The sequence below is a fragment of the Mycteria americana genome, chromosome 1 (assembly GCF_035582795.1).
Source record: "Mycteria americana isolate JAX WOST 10 ecotype Jacksonville Zoo and Gardens chromosome 1, USCA_MyAme_1.0, whole genome shotgun sequence".
NCBI classification, from domain to species: Eukaryota; Metazoa; Chordata; class Aves; order Ciconiiformes; family Ciconiidae; genus Mycteria; species Mycteria americana.
In genome coordinates, this window is record NC_134365.1 from 59,143,946 (window position 1) to 59,159,384 (window position 15,439).

The window sequence follows — 15,439 nt, forward strand, 5'->3', positions numbered from 1 at the left end:
TCGGGGCCGCAGCCCATCGCCCTGCTACCGGAGGCTGACCCCCCCCGTTCCCTTCTCCCAGCCCCGGGGGCACGCTGGGGCCGGCCAACCCGCGGCCCTCCAGACTGCCAGCGAGGCAGCGTTTCCGGAGGGCCAGAGGCTGGCGCGGGCCGCCGGTGCCCGCCCGGCGCGGGGCATTGTGGGGCTGGCCTGGCATGGCCTGGCGCGGGGGGTTGTGGGAGCGGCTTGGCACGGCTCGACCCGGGGGGAGGGGAGGGGGGAGCTCGGCCAGGCCCCGTGGCCGGCGGGGGGAGGCCGGGGCGCGCCGCCCGCCCCTCCCGAGCCCCGCGGCGGCCGCCGCTGCCGGCCCGCGCTGCGCCCCGCCCGAGTGGCTGCGGGGCTGGGCTGGCCCGCGGGAGGCGGGGCTCCGCGCGCGCCCGGGCGTTGCTAACGGCAGAGGGCGCGAGTCACCGCCCCCTTCCTCAACGGCTCGCCGCTTCCTCAACGGCTCGCCTCCGCCCTGCCGCCGGCTCCTATTGGCGGCAGCGGCCATCAGCTCTCCGCAGCCGGCGCCGCCATTGGCTGGCGGTGCCGCGGGGGCGCGGAGTGGGCGGGTCGGCGGCGTTGCTGGGCCGCGGCGGCTCCTCCCGGCCGGGCGCCTCGCAGTGCCGGTGAGCGAGAGGCGGTTGCGGTGCCTGCGGGAGGAGCCGGCAGCGTGAGGACGCCACTCTCTTGCCGCGAAGAGCGCAGCCGCCGCCGCCGCGGCGTTTCCCTCCCTCTGCCGTAGCCGGGCTCAGGTGAAGCCGGTCGGGTGGGGCGGTGGGCACGGGTGGCCCCGGTTTGTCCCCCCTGCGCCGCGCTTCCCCCCTCGCGGGTTTCGCGCCTCTTTGTCCGGCAGGGCGAGGAGGTGCCGCTCTCCCGCTGCTCTCCTCCTCCCTCCCCGCGAAGCCGGGCGGGAGGCAGCCTGGCTGGGCGCCGACCTGCCGTGCCTGGGGTGCTCCCTGTACCCCCCGCCCTCCCCCTCTCCTTCGGGGGCGTGTGTGCCGCCGCGCCGTGCGCCGCACGGTTCCATTATGCCCAGGGAGTTGCCTCTCTCCTCTCTCCACGCCCTGCTAACTGGCCTTCTTGGAGTTGGGGTGGCGTTATTCGCGCTCTTTTTCACCGGACCGTCCTCTCTCCCCTCCCTCCGGTTCGTCTTCCCCCTTCCCCCCTTCGCGTTTAAGTGTCCGTCCTTTGGAAGTAACGGGTAGGGAAAAATAGGACCGTTTGGCAGCTGTCAGGGCTGTAGCCTGAGTCACAGGCTGACAATCCTCCTGCAGACATTGCAATGGGCTTGGCTTCCGCCCTCAGATCTCGACTTCCTCGTTCGGTTTGGTCTGTACAGTGAGGCCAGGAGAGAGAGAGGAGGGAGTGACAGGGCAAGATGAAGCTTGCAGTGAAAACTGTTGCAGATAGCTTGTGCTTTCAGGCATCACCTGCAACCGAGTAGGAAAAGTTCTTTGGCTTTTAGCGATATCATTACGGACCTGTCTCCAGTAGGTGTGGAAACTAACAAGTTTCATAGCCCCCGAGGGTGGTGTGTACCCAGTGGGTTTAGTAATGATTTGCTTAAACACGGGGTGAAATGAGTTTTAAAGCAATAACATGCTTCTGGTAATAAAGTTGAAATTTTCAGAAGTAAACTGCATTGGTTGGGAAGCTCTTCGTGCAGTGGCTGTTAAATTCCCTTCTCCCCCCCCCCCCCCCCCTTATGGTTCCTTTCCTTCCTCCTTTTTTTTCTCTTGAAACACTGTTTGTGCTCTTCATCTTTCTTCTTCCATAGGTTTTTCTTCTGTTTCCGATGTCATGATGTCCTGAGCCGCAGTCCATCAGAGCGGACTAAGAACCTAAGCTTTTTTCTAAGTGAGCAGATCTGTCCTAAACAGAGTAATCTCTCAAGTAATGCATAAGAAATTTGTGCTTCAAACTTGAAGAGAAATTGTAGTAGATGGACTTTGGCCTGCATACTATGATTTCTGTGCCTCTGCCCTACACTATAAATAAATATAAGTTAATTTGCATGGAGGCTGTTGAACCATGACTTGAAAGATTAAATTACACATCCTTAACTCTCGTATATGTCTCTTGTCTGTAAGCCTAGATATGGTAAAGTTTTAACTCTAAATTAACAGCGCTCTAATCAGTTACTGCTTGTGTAAAGATGCTTTTGAAATTAGTCACTAGGTAACAATGTGACTAAGTTCGCTTATCCGTGGCATTTCAGTAAAAATGGCAAATCATGGTGCAGATATGTATTGACTCATAGATGCACTGTCTGCAACTGTATCGCTCTCTCCCAAAGTTTAAATGAGATAAGCAAATATTTTTGTTAACTAGAAAATTGTAATGAGGGGGAAGCAATTGATAAATGTAAGTAGAGCTGCCTTTAGCATAAAAGAGTTTTGAAGTTGTTAATCACAATTGCCAAAATTGTATAAACACAAGATTGTGCTGCTAATCTGATCTTGTAAAAATAACTAGAGTGAAATCATGCAACAGTTCCGTGAAGCTCCATGTCAGGTGGAACTGTTAAATTGACGTGTTCTCCTTCTTGATGGCTTCAGTAACTCTGAGGTAGCTGCAAAATTGCTAGTAGTGGATAGAAATGGGTGTCTGAACTTCTCATATTTACTGACCTGGAACCTCAAAGTGAGTATGACCAGCACCAAGCTGGTGAGTTATGTAGTTCTTTTCGTAATATGGTGTCATCTCTTGGATGCTTGACTTGTATAGCCAAGAACTGATTTTGGAAGTTCTCTGGAGAAGAGACTTCAGCCTCAAAGTTTGCTCTGCCAGGTAGCATGTGGCTGTTTCTGTATAAACAGGAAGACTAAATAGTCAGGTTCTATCTGTCCCAGAAGAATGGGTGTAGAAACTGAAGGCCTTTTATTGGACTTTGTTTGCATAGATTGTTAGGATATTGCTACCATGGTTCTGGGATTTTTTTTTTCCTTTCAAGTTATTCTCGTAAGAAAAAAATTGCCAGGGTGATATTTTCATCTGAAGGCAAAAAGAAAGAATAAGCTTTTTTTCATTATTTCCTCTGCGTGGGTTTTGATACACTTCAGAGCGTTTTAAGAAGACAAATCGGTTGAGAGCACTACACCATAATCTTTTAAGTGAATCAGTAAGGAATGAGTAGTAGTAGTAGTAATAATAATAATAAAAGGAACAAAATTACTTGTCTAGTAAAGTTGTAGGAAAGAGATTAGAATAATTTCTCACTTAGGAGGTTGAAATAATCTGTGTTGTCCAGCACATTATTTTGGTATTATGGAAGATGTTGCAGAGTGTTCAAACTGTGTAGCAGGTGGTAGCTCTAATACTCATGTTTGAGTTGAAAACTCTGGTGGAGTCAGATGCCACAGGTGCTTAAATCTCTTTGCAACAGTACTTGGCACTGGAAATATTTCTACTACAAATGCTGAGAGGTTTACCACTGCAACAAACTATCTTGAAAACTTGAACCATTATTATCTTGGCAGGTCTTTAAAAATAATGTACTAAATGTTTCTAATAACTAATAATTCACAGGTTTGTCCTCTGTCAGACTATTCATATGCAGGTTCAAGGGAGTGTATGTATGTTGGCATGGCTATTAACTACATGAAAATATACTTCAGTTGTACTAGGAGATTAAAGTAGTCTGTCTATACCCAAAAATTCAGGTTTTGTTCTGTTAATCTCCAGGATACTGAACAGATGGGACAGGACACGTCATAGGTATTGTGATTTCCAAGCTGATTCTGCTGAATCTTCTGCTTCTACCCCATCCCTAGGCCCTTGTCTTGGCTAGATTTATGTCACTTATGAATTGGTGTGACTGTAATAGGGTGAGATTATAAGTGGACCCATTGGAGGTACAGGAACCCATTTGGTTAATGCAAGGTTTACTGAAAGGGGAAGTCAAAGTTAAGGTTGTCTTATTCCCCCACCCCTGTGTACTACATCTGCTTTCTTGCCTGGTAACTTCAGGTTATTGGGTAATGTGCTGAAGCTAACTGATGACTAAAGTGTATTTTACAGGCCTGGAGTTAGTATGCACATGTACCAAAAGGTGTCCAAAACTTTAATCCTGAGTGTATGATTTAATACGGGTTGGTTTGTTTGACTTGATAATGCACTCAATGCCCTTTAACATCCATTTTCATCTTTGATTTCTCGTATAAATATCTTATTAGTCTTTGTTTTCTTAGTTTATAATTGAGGCACAGCTGTTTGCATGTTAAGTAGAGAAATTGTATGCTTGATGTTAAGTCTTCTGTGGGTTGGAACAAAACTGTAACAGCATAGGATTGCCTACAGCGGCATTGTTTTTGCTGGCAATTGCTCTAGCTTAATGGTGGCTTGGTGACCTTGTACCTTAAATTTCTTTTCAGTTTAAGCACACCATGGTTCTAATTGAGTTTCCTAGTGTAGAAAGAGATGGAAACTAGCAACCTGATTTAAATAGAGTATGATGAGACAAAAACACAAATGCAACTTCTGCCCTGGAAGCTAATGCAAATGGGTGTTGTCCAACTAAATGAAATGCATCAGTTTACTAGTTCATCTTAATTATGGTTTATCCGCTTCACTTTTTTCTTTAGCGACTGTGAGAACTTGTTCTGAGTACTTGAAGTAGTAATCTCAACAGTGATTCGTCTTGCAATCCTAGGCTACTGTAGTGGTTTAACATCTCCTGACCTCACTCCAACCCAGTCACGTTCAGCGTAATGGACTAGTCCCTATTTTCACTTAATGGCCCTTTGGCCTGTTACTGTTCAGCACAATATGTTGCCTTTCTGAGCATCCTAAGTAGTCTAAAGAAGTAATAGTGTCTACAGTTTTCCAGCGATGGAACTGAGATTGATTTCATTGTACAATACTTCGGGAGCTAGTACTGCTAAGTCATGTCCTTTTTAAACATGGCAAAGTGGAAAGTGTAAAATTGATCTAGCATACTTGTCTACTGCAAATTATTTCTTACAGAATATTACAAATGTATTGCTGTTGGATGCAGAGAAGTATAATGAAATATAACTCTACATACTGTGGTTTGACTCCATGACCTCTTAATGAAGTTTATGCCTCTAGAGTTTTGTACGTAGGGTTTAGATTCTGCTTGTCTTCATGACTAGAAATTTAAATTTATCCTAACGCATGTATGCTGACTCTACTGAGTGTAGTAAATAAAACCACATGGATGAGAGATTTCAGTAAACTCAAGCTAATAATTAATATATGTTGAGGGAAACTTAACTTGGAAATCTGTGTCATAAAGTCTCCTTAACTTATGAATACTTGTATTCATCAAGAACTACCATTTTAATGGGTCTTGGCAGGAAATCCATTGTGATATATGCCTCAACACAGAACTGGAGTTCTGATTTGAATGAAAGCAAAGTAGGCATTCAAACTTCTAAGAAAAGAGGTTTAGAGAAATTTTACAGCCCAACTTTGACAGTCCTGTGCAGTCAGATTTTTTTTTTTCCCTGTTGGGCAGCTTCCTGTTTAAAATCTTAGATTTCAAGCATGCTCCTGTAATAGTTTACTTCCCTTTTTATTGTTTGTAATGATGAGAGTACATTCATCTGTGGTTTTCTTTTAAGGTCAAGACTTTACCAGTTCACTTGAATTTAGGCTCTTTTAATCAACCTCGGAGGTGCAGTAGATTTGACTTTAATCAAAGCTGGTTGTGGCCAGCACTCAGTCCAGCTGGTTTTACTGGTGTACTTAGAGTTGATTCAAATATCCAAGAAAAAAAAAATGGAAACACTGAATTGAACCTACAGCAAAATTTCAATTAAAAAAATTAATTTCAGTTGCTTCTGTCTTCTTCTCCAAATGTGACTTAAAACAACTGTTGTATCAGTTTGTAGGTAAATTTTTAGTCAGTAAGCTTTTTGGCAGTGACTGTTACACTGTAGGTCTGCTTGCCATTTGGTGCAAGAGATTCCAGTCTTGCTGTGCTCCAAATTGATAAAATCAATTATTTTGAGAAAAGTTTGAGTACAAGTTAATTTTCATTGAGCGTGTTTCTTTTTCTTAAATTGATAGTCTATCTTAGGACTTAGGCATATTCGAACAAATATAAGATGCTTAAATGTAAGAAGTTGGCAACCAATACTGCATGTGAATCTGAAGTCAAACCAATGAACTGGATGAGAAAGTTCCTGGCTAAGCACTTGGAACTAGTTGGTTGATGAGGTAAATTGACTTTTGACAGGTTTTTTTTTTTTATGTAGATGAAGAAAAATACTCTCTGACTTCTGTTTTGGCTATGTCATTCATAGTTTAAAATGTAGAGGAAGGTATTGACATTTTTCTTTGGTCTTTTTTTTTTCTTCTGGTTTTTGGGTGGTTGGGGGGGTGGGTGGCTGTGTTTTTCACTGTGTAATTAGTGGAACAGATCAGAAGGGGTGGATTTGATATGAAGGTGTCCAGAAACAGGCAATTTAATTTATGAATTGCTGATTACAGATAACTATCTAGAAGACAGTTTTAGTTACTTTTTGCTTGTAAATGCATCTGAAGTAGTCCAAGAAAAACATTAATTTTTTTGCATTAATGGAATTTTATTTTTTTAGCAGAATACCAGTTAATACATTTTTTTCATAGATGTTGTTCAGATGTCTTTATTTCTGTTGTTCAGAGATAGAGATGGTTTTATCTCTTTTTGACATCAAGTAAAATGCATTGAGACTTTACAGAATTGTTTAAATGGGTATGGGAGTATGGATACAGGTGTATGGTAGACTATTTACAATAATTAAGTAATTGGATGCTTGAAACTGTTGTGTTTCAAATGGACGTGTCTGCTTACGGACAAAGGGAATTTTCTTTCTTAGGAGTGTAAGTACAAAATAAGATTTCTCCGCAGGCACAGAAACTCTTTAAACTGTGACTTAAACCAGTTCACTTAGCTTTTATCGTCTGGGTTATATTGCAGTATGAATGTTTATAGCAGATACTAAAGGCTTTGACCTTTTGTTACACAGTAAATTATTCTGAATTGTTTTAATGGCCCTTCCCAAGTCAAAGTTTTGTGTAGATGAACTTGAGCTTTCAGTTTAATGCAGTATATGATGGGAAATGTAAAATGAGAACACACAAATGTGATGGGGAAGATGTATTAGTCATAATTTTTCTTTAAAAAAAGGGATTGCCAATTTATTAGACAAACTGGTGTAACTTCTAAAAAATAAATATCTACATATTGTCAGCATACCACTGGTATATACGTGTGCATAGTCAGTGTATCTTCTTCCTCCACATAGTGGGAGTTAATCTTTTTACGTGGCAAATCCTAAGTTTTTTCCTAATGGGCAGAACTATTAGATTTTAGTAGATTTTAGTTCTTTAATGCTCTAAAAACTTCATGTAGATTTAACTGATAGATATTGCCACACTGTATTATACCAATTCTGTCAGGAAAAAGTACAACTGCAGTAATGGTCCAGCTCTTGCTTGTGTAGATAAGAAGAATATCACAGAATCATAGAATGGTTTGGGTTGGAAGGGACCTTAAAGATAATCTAGTCCAACTCCCCTGCCATGGGCAGGCACACCTTCCACTAGTTCAGGTTGCTCAAAGCCCCATCCAACCTGACCTTGAACACTTCCAGGGACAGGGCATCCACAATTTCTCTGGGCAACCTCTTCCAGTGTCTCAGCACCATGGCACTGCAGTGTATATGGTTGTGGAGAATGTTGTTAACTATGGTGGAAACGCATGAAACGGCTCTGCTACTCTATGGTCAGTGTTTCCTTGTGTTCTTTTTTGTCCTGCTATGCCAGAAAGCAAAACTTTGTTGGAAACTTCCAAATTATATTTGCCTCCTCTTATTGGGACTGTGGAATGTCATAGTATGTCAGTCTCCTGTCAGAAGGGGATAACTTTCTTTTTTTTCCAAAAAAGTCTTTTCCTGTAATGCCAGAATAGAGCAAATTTTATATGTCATATAGCCATGACTGTAGCAGTTCAGACTAGGTTTCTACTTCAAGTGCCCTTGCTTTTCCTCATTTCAGATCGAAAGACGAGTCCTTTCTTCTCCTTTAATACAAAAATCAGGAGATCCAGACAGGAGGGCATGGTTGGGTGAATTCTAAAATAAGAGATGCCTAATGCTGTTCTTTTTTAAAGATTGATATATTTGAGATTTAGGGAAGAAAGCATAGGTCAGGAAAGGAACAAGCTAACCAGAAAATGAGTGTGAGGCTGAGGTGTACAGACCAGGCAAGTGTTCCTTGTGCGCTCTGCTGCACCAGGGGCTTTCTCTAGGACATTGGTTATAATGGATAGCTAAGTAAGGAGCCACAAAGCCGTGCAAGACCTTGAACTCAATAGGGAAATGTCGCAATTGGAATGTTTCAAAGTTTTTCAGACCATCTTGAACTTGATACTTATGTTCTGTGAGGTTGTTTTCAACCTGGCCTCCTTATACATCCTGGAGCTTAAGGCTGTGTAGCTTTTCTTTCAGTGTAGGAGTTGCGGTTGTTCTCATGTCCAGAAAGAGTCACTCCCCTCCTGCCCCCCACCTCCAAGATCACCTTCATAAACAGAGGTAGGTCCTCGTAATGAATCCCTATGTATAGCTAGAAGAGTTGAGTATCAAACTCGGACCCTGTAAAGGTGGTAGACTTCTCTGTGCCAGGGTTTTTGCCTGCCGTCCCCATAGCTGCTGTTAATGGTGGAGCAGGACTATTTGAAACATGAATAAAAATGAGGTATAGCAGAAGGCTGTCTGTACACAGTCATAGTTTGGCACAGTAGGTTGAGCTATAGGTGTCTAGAGAAACTTCCCTGCTGTAATGTAAAAATAATATTTTTTTAAAATGGTTTGCCAGATGTATGTGCACTGATTCTTGGTTCTTTCCAATATGAGCTGGAAGAAAATTAGTATTATTGATGCCAAGATCAAAGCAAGTTCTCAGTTAACATAAGCAAGAATAATTGCTCCTGTAAGATAACTTTATCTTAGCCACATAGATGCTAAATATTTGTCTCTAAAAGAGTGAACCAGAACTGTATTTTTCTTCTCTGTATTTAGGTATAATTGTTTTATTCCTTGTTCCCTCTTGTGATGAAATGAAACCTGGAGTTGACAAAGGTAATAGGGAGTGCTAATTGATATAGAACCGCGTATTGGAAGAGCTGCCTTACGCTTAAGTGCCCCAGAGTTCTTGGCAGATACCTTTTTAGCCTTAAATCAGAATATTAGGGAAGGGATGAAAAGTGACCGTGAGATAACAAGGACAGGCTCAAACTTTTCAAGCTCTTCCTCCCTCCCTCCCTCCCTCATGCAATGTCCCTAGGGAATTCTGCATGCCTGATCAGAACTTTTGCAGTCCATTATGCCTCCTGAAAACAAGTCTTCAGCAAAACAGCTTGAACAGCAGGGATGGGCTGCAGTTTTCTGAACTACAGCTGTCTCCTTAAGTGGGATTACTTTGCTGAGTGGTCACGAAGAATGTGTTCTCCCCCTGGAATGTTTTCCTTGTGGGCACACTGTCTCTGGAAGAGGAATTCTCTCCTCTGCTGAGAAGGCATGTACTGTACGTGCACTAATGAGAAACAACAGTTGCAGAAAGTGTATTATGCAGGATTGTAAACTTTGAATATTTATTCAAAGTGAATGGGGTTGGGTGACAGCCAGCCTAGCTTTGTCATGCTAAAGACTGGACTTGAAATCAACAGAAGGCTACCCTCCCCCTCCCTAAACCAGTGTTTAGTGTGTTTAAACAATGTGCACAGGCTTCACAGAACTGATTAACTTCACTGGTGCCATGTACATGGTAATGTGTCTTTGTGTCTCACTGAACTGAGAAGGTGCAATTAAAATAGGGGCAAGCATACCCTCCCTAGCATTAACTTAGGAAAGCTATGCCTGACTGTATTTGCCCATAACCGACAGTGGTTAATTTATTTACAGTATGCAGTGTGGTTGCCCAGGATCGTTTCTGTGCTTGTATAGCTGGTGGTGAAGCCTGTGCTATCCCATGTTCACTGTTTGGTACCCAAAACTAGCCTCTTCAGATTGGCGTTAATTTATGTTACATCTACATGTGCTGTGCTTGTAGCTTCTGTTCTCCCAATCTTGCCATTCATTTGAACCCAGTGGAGAGAAAAGGTGACTACTAAGTGGCATGTAAGGACACTGTCTTACTTGTATATGGCTTTGTGGCCTTTGCAATTTGCCATGGAAAGTCCCAGCTTCACAGAGCAAACCTCCCATGTCAGCTGTTACAGTAGAATATGCTGCTTCACACATACCAGAAAGTGGTGCTTGACAGCTGATGAAGAGAGCTGGACACACAGAAACTGAGAAACATTTATTCCATGTTTGGTGTTCTGAGAACACATGCCAGGTACCTTTAGGCCACCTGGAAGATACAGAATTCCCTTCAACTTCTTTCACCTGTCTTACGTGTAGCCTGGTCAGTAGATCACTTTTGTGTAATACAGGTATCATTTATGCATTAGATAAGTAGATTTCTCCTTCTTGACTCTTGGAGCCCTGTGCATACAGGGAAGGCACTTTAGTGCTCTACCTTGAGTTTAACTTACAGTAATAAACGTGGTAGCTGGCAAGTCTGGGCCAGCACTACAGTCAAACTGAATATGCAACAATAATTGCCAGCAATCTGCATTCCAGTTGTGAAATAAATCTTTCAACAATGTATTGTGTGCATCAGACTGTGACTAGAGAGGGAAGCAGTGAACTGCAGTAAGCGTAATAGCAATCATTATGAACCCCAAATAAAGCTGAACTAGAAGAAATGAGTCTGCGTGGCGGCACGGCATTCTGAACAAAAAGGGTACATGTAGCTGAATGCCTTCAGCTCAGGGGGGACTATCTGTGAAGGACCATTAATTGCAAACTCTTGTACTTGCCTGACGTTGTATTCTTTAGTGGGATAACTGAAATTCATGATTCTTGAGTTCAGTCTGAAGCATCAGGCACTGGTGTGTCAGAATATACTGAACTTGAGAAACAAGCAGTTATAACCAGTCCATCAGTTCAGCTTCCTGCCAGCTTTTCCCCTTCCCTTCCTCTCCCCCTGCGGTTCATTTCTCACCCTTAGTGATTCAGACTTCAGTTTTTATATAGGTGTTACTTACAAATTGGAGCAGTTTGTGCTACCAAACTTCGCAGTTTTCTTTCCCATAAACATCCTGGCATGTGGAGCTGTGAAGTGTCAGCCTAGTATGTCCTAAACAGATGAGATCTGAACAATTTCTTAGTGAATATAAGGGAATGATAGTGGGGTTTTTGTACGTTAGGTTTTGTTTTTTAATGTTGTCAGTTCATGGTCACTGTAGGCAGTCTGACCACTAAAGTCTACTTACTGTGCTTTCTATCTGCACTTAATGCAACTGTTTCTGTTGATTTGATGAAGTGTATTCAGCTGGCTGGGGAAAGTGAAACAGTTGAGTTTGCAAAAATAATGCAAGTGTTAGTTGTTCAGAGCGCATGCTTAACAAGGATTCCCATCATATGAATGTTACTGACCAAACTTAGTTTGAATCATCAGCTTCTTCTCAAAGTCAGATTATTTTTTAAATGCTGTGTATTAACAAAGAATCAAATTTCTTCACTGAGGACAATTTAGTTGTAACTGAAAGGGAACTGTAAGTGACCGATAGTACTGTAATTTTCTAGGGTAAAAGTCTTGTCTTGCGTGTAGAAATGATATACGTTCCTTTGCTCTGTGAAAGGGCTTTTTGTCTTGTATGCCATTCTCTCACAACCTGCTAAAGGTAAGCCAGTTTGGAAAATGGCATGGGAACTGTTCCTGAAATACTTTTAAAATGTGAACTGTATAAACAAAGGGAATTAACTTGCTTTAGTCTAAATGTGTTTGCTATTTATTGTTCATTCTTTTTGTCACCCTAATCTTTAGGGTAGTTTCTCTTGCACTGCTAATATAAAGGCCACTAGACAAACCATGTGGGGGGATCATTTCATGTGAAATCACAAAGTTTTTATAACATTGCCTTACTGGTGGATGTGAAGCAGAAGAAAACTTCTAGTAGTTACCCACATATGTCCTTTTTCATGCAGGCTTAGTCTTATAGCAAAGTTCTGAAATGGTGATCTGAATCAGCAAGTATATAGTACATGTATCTGGCTATTTTATGTTCCCTATAGCCCAGTATTTCACAAACTTCTCATAATTCGTTAAAGTACGGCAATCGTTTGTGATTAAAGCTGTCTATTCCAATGTAGTAATGCATCTTTGCTAATGAGGCTGAAACCTAAAAAGAACAATGTGGGGATCCCTACTTTAATAGTGGTTTGGGTAACTTAAACTAGAAGTGCTTTCCTTGCCTAGCTAGTGCTCTAATACTTGTTAGTAAGTGTGATGCTTTAACTGTTGCCATTAATGCTCTTCTGAATATATTAATTCTATTTCTACTTCAACCATTACCTTGATAGTTTAGCATAGCTCAAGCTCATCTTACTGAGCAGTGGCTCAGTCCCAGAAATAATTCTGTGGCTGCTGACAGAGTAAACATTGGGGGGGGGGATAATACAAATAGTTCTGGAAAATCAAATTGCAAACAGATAATGTTCTATGCTTTTAGCAGTTGCAAAACACTGTAATCCAAAGGAAGGGACCTTATAGTAGAGGCAGCTTTAGACCTTTCCAAGGCAGACAAGGTGTTTGTTGCCAGATTTTTAGGAAGCACTTGATACTTTAGGGAGAGGAGTGTGTGAAGTGTCTCATAATTCAAGCCTTAAGGCTATGAAATTGTAGGAGGCTAAGGCAAACTTCTGTCCATATGATTGTATGCAAATGAGGGGTTTGGGTAATTCTGCCTAGTTCAAAGGGAATGCATGGCATCTTACCTTAAAGCCAGTGTTTAATTTGTTCATCTCAAAAGAATCTGTAGGGAAATATGTATGTAAAGGGTTCTTGAATTTTTTTTTTTAAGGTTGGACTACATACTTGGTCCCATCCTATTCATGACCGTAGATATTGCTTTGCCTCCATCTGTAACTGTATGACATCTTTGTGGCAACTATGTAGTTAGTAAAATGGCAGAAGAATGTCTTTTGGCACCTAAAATAATGGAAAACAAGCAACGTTTGACCAGCCTGTTCCTTAGACTGCTACAAACCAGCATAAGGGAGCATACTGGGTTAACAGGGAAGTGACTGTAGTATTTCATTTTTTGAAACAATACTAGGAAGGAGGCATTTAAAGTCAAAACAAGGATGGTCTGTCTTACTTCTGTATTTTTTTTGTCGTCTTACCTATAGACTGGTGTTGCATCAAAAAGAATATTGTTAACGGTATTCTCATCTGACAGTTGCACAATAGCCATGTAAAGATGAATGTCCTTGCCCCGCATAATTACCTACACCCAAAATGCAAACTACTGGCAAACAAATTGCTTCCTAATTTGTTCCTAAAATGGTAATGACTTGCATTCATTGCGAGTTGCTGTAAGGCTGCAACAGCTTACTAGACTTGCTTCCTTGACTACTTAAGAGGTTTTTAGAAATGCCCAGTGAAATGCAGCATAAGCTAGGAAGCTAAGTTTTGGAGCCCATGAGATGGAACTTGCTGAATCTGATTCCTCTGGTACTCTTCTTGTGGAGAAGGCAAATTAACGGTTGGTTTGTGGTATTGCCAGTTTAGAGGCCCTGTGGGTTAGAAGTCAGCCTCGAGAATAGCACTAATACCATGTTATCTTTGTGTGATCCTCCAGTTTTTTAGTTCTGGTACCTGAGGATTCTTCTCTTCTGGAGCATACGAAAACTAGTTTGAGATGGTGGGAATAAGACTGTTTGCTGCTGCCATACAATAGGGCAATTTTCAAGTCTGTTTGAAGTACAGACCATCTTTGACTATCCTCACTATTTAGTAGTACTGGCATAAAAAACTTAGTGTTTACTGAGATTTTAGAATAGCCATGTTAGGTTCTTTCTCACTGTGATAGTTGTTTTCAGTCCTGGGAATAAAAAGGGATAGATGCTATAGAATGATCCTTTAGTATCTGAAGACCACAGTCTTGCTGTGTGCGAGATAATTCAGGGGTTCTCCTCCTGTAAGGGATTTGATTAACCTCTCTGTAGCTATCTTCCTTTCTTAGTTCTCTTCAGATCTAGAACTGGCTGGGGATACCCTTTGAAAGATTTCTTGTGGTCTTATGTATTTCTTATCCAAAAAGAATTAGTCTTTATCTCAGAATAAATCTCCAAGGGGTATTGAATGCCTGTACTCTTAACAGTAAGGGAGTGAGGAATACGTTTCAGTGTAATGTAGGACGCTTCAGATGGCTGGTTACTTAGGATTCCTCAGGAAATGATGAAACTGAATTTAGCTGAAGCATACTGCCTCTGTGTCCTGCCTGATTATAGCCAAAAAAGGCAACTGGTTAGATTCTGGGAGTTGCATAGGCAGGAAACTGTGTAATGGAGGGTAGAGCACAGCTGTTGCCTTGCCAAACCTGATACAACTCTGAACACAATTGAATATTTATTTCATTTTTTTTCCTTTTCCCCTCCTTCCCTCCACTCCTTTTTCTTAACCCTTTGACCACAACCTGCAGATGATACTTTGCAATGTCATGGAGTCTCTGTCTTTTGTTGAATTATTAGTCTTCTCTATTTCCTACATACTCTGTCAGGCTGGCTGTTGTAGTGTGGTCTTGGAGTTCTCTTGACAGCTCAAACTTTTCATGGCAGCCTCCCGATTGCTACATCTTATTTCTGCAACAAATCTCTTCATTGTTTTCCCATTAAAATCTGGATTTTCAGTAAAAATAGGAAAAGCCAGGGAGAAGGAGTTGCTCTGAGAATCACCATTGTGGTGACTGAGGCGGAAGCATCAGTGACCCTGTGGGGAGAGAAACATGAGGTAAAGTGTGGGATAGCTGCTTGGCATATCCTGTAAGGCTTAAGACAAAGGTTTTAAGCTCAAGCTAAAGGAAGCTATTATTTATAGAGTAATTTTCTCTTTGTTTGCTAAAGAATTTTTGACTGTGAATATACAGCTATCCATACAGTCTCTGGCACAAAGTTGCATACCACCTACAGTGATACATTTGTTGAAAGGAATTTCCCTACATGCTTACAAATGACTGGTGTGGGCATTTGTGCCCATCATTATTATAGCTGATGTTTTTCTGGCTTCATTCACTGCTTGCTAATGCTGGGACTCAACATCTATTGTTGCTCTCATGCATATTTTGGGAATTGAACTGCTTCTGTCCTACTCTCAGTAACTTTTTGTCTGCGGTATCTATAGTCAGACTTTACCTATTTGATTTGCAGGCTGGTTTGTAGATATGGGTATGTTCTGTAGAAGAGTTATCCCTGTAGATCCTGACAGCCTTCCATGACATGAATATTGGTATTTTCATTTCCTGTTCTTTTGGTGGTAAAGAGCTCTAGCTTTTATCCAAGTTATGAAAAACATATATTGA

At 41.9% G+C, this 15,439-nt stretch overlaps 1 protein-coding gene across 1 annotated transcript in view; it reads left to right on the forward strand.

Moving 5' to 3' along the window:
- The first annotated feature begins 624 nt into the window (after positions 1 to 624).
- MYH9 (myosin heavy chain 9) overlaps positions 625 to 15,439 on the forward strand; it is a 71,817-nt gene continuing 57,002 nt past the window's right edge. Inside the window, exon 1 of the mRNA XM_075501460.1 lies at positions 625 to 776. The gene's annotated coding sequence lies outside the window, so the exon portion shown is untranslated. The remainder of the gene's footprint in view (positions 777 to 15,439) is intronic.